Raw genomic sequence first — 1,951 nt, 5'->3', positions numbered from 1 at the left:
ATAAAGCAAGTCCTTAGAGACTTACAAAGAGACTTAGACTCCCATACAACAATAATGGGAGACTTCAACACTCCACTGTCAACATTAGACAGATCAATGAGACACAAAGTTAACAAGGATATCCAGGAATTGAACTCATCTCTGCACCAAGCGGACCTAATAGACATCTATAGAACTCTCCACCCCAAGTCAACAGAATATACATTCTTCTCAGCACCACATCACACTTATTCCAAAATTGACCACATAATTGGAAGTAAAGCACTCCTCAGCAAATGTAAAAGAACAGAAATTATAACAAACTGTCTCTCTGACCACAGTGCAATCAAACTAGAACTCAGGACTAAGAAACTCAATCAAAACCGCTCAACCTCATGGAAACTGAACAACCTGCTCCTGAATGACTACTGGGTACATAACGAAATGAAAGCAGAAATAAAGATGTTCTTTGAATCCAATGAGAACAAAGATACAACATACCAGAATCTCTGGGACACATTTAAAGCAGTGTGTAGAGGGAAATTTATAGCACTAAGTGCCCACAAGAGAAAGCAGGAAAGATCTAAAATTGACACTCTAACATCACAATTAAAAGAACTAGAGAGGCAAGAGCAAATTTTTTTTTTTTTTTTTTTTTTTTTTTTTTTTTTTTTTTTTTTTTTTGGAGTCGGTTTTTTGAAAAGATCAACAAAATTGACAGACCGTTAGCAAGGCTAATAAAGAAGAAAAGAGAGAGGAATCAAATAGACGCAATAAAAAATGATAAAGGGGATATCACCACCGACCCCACAGAAATACAAACTACCATCAGAGAATACTGTAAACACCTCTACGCAAATCAACTAGAAAATCTAGAAGAAATGGATAATTTCCTGGACACGTACACTCTTCCAAGACTAAACCAGGAAGAAGTTGAATCCCTGAATAGACCAATAGCAGCCTCTGAAATTGAGGCAACAATTAATAGCCTGCCCACCAAAAAAAGCCCAGGACCAGATGGATTCACAGCTGAATTCTACCAGAGGTACAAGGAGGAGCTGGTACCATTCCTTCTGAAACTATTCCAATCAATAGAAAAAGAGGGAATCCTCCCTAACTCATTTTATGAGGCCAACATCATCCTGATACCAAAGCCTGGCAGAGACACAACAAAAAAAGAGAATTTTAGACCAATCTCCCTGATGAACATCGATGCAAAAATCCTCAATAAAATACTGGCAAACCGGATTCAGCAGCACATCAAAAAGCTTATCCACCATGATCAAGTGGGCTTCATCCCTGGGATGCAAGGCTGGTTCAACATTCGCAAATCAATCAACGTAATCCAGCATATCAACAGAACCAAAGACAAGAACCACATGATTATCTCAATAGATGCAGAAAAGGCTTTTGACAAAATTCAACAGCCCTTCATGCTAAAAACGCTCAATAAATTCGGTATTGATGGAACGTACCTCAAAATAATAAGAGCTATTTATGACAAACCCACAGCTAATATCATACTGAATGGGCAAAAACTGGAAAAGTTCCCTTTGAAAACTGGCACAAGACAGGGATGCCCTCTCTCACCACTCCTATTCAACATAGTGTTGGAAGTTCTGGCTAGGGCAATCAGGCAAGAGAAAGAAATCAAGGGTATTCAGTTAGGAAAAGAAGAAGTCAAATTGTCCCTGTTTGCAGATGACATGATTGTGTATTTAGAAAACCCCATCGTCTCAGCCCAAAATCTTCTTAAGCTGATAAGCAACTTCAGCAAAGTCTCAGGATACAAAATTAATGTGCAAAAATCACAAGCATTCTTATACACCAGTAACAGACAAGCAGAGAGCCAAATCAGGAATGAACTTCCATTCACAATTGCTTCAAAGAGAATAAAATACCTAGGAATCCAACTTACAAGGGATGTAAACGACCTCTTCAAGGAGAACTACAAACCACTGCTCAGTGAAAT

Source organism: Piliocolobus tephrosceles, chromosome 12 (assembly GCF_002776525.5).
Source record: "Piliocolobus tephrosceles isolate RC106 chromosome 12, ASM277652v3, whole genome shotgun sequence".
Lineage (NCBI taxonomy): Eukaryota > Metazoa > Chordata > Mammalia > Primates > Cercopithecidae > Piliocolobus > Piliocolobus tephrosceles.
The sequence above is the reverse complement of the archived record's forward strand: the minus strand, read 5'-3'. Positions refer to the sequence as shown.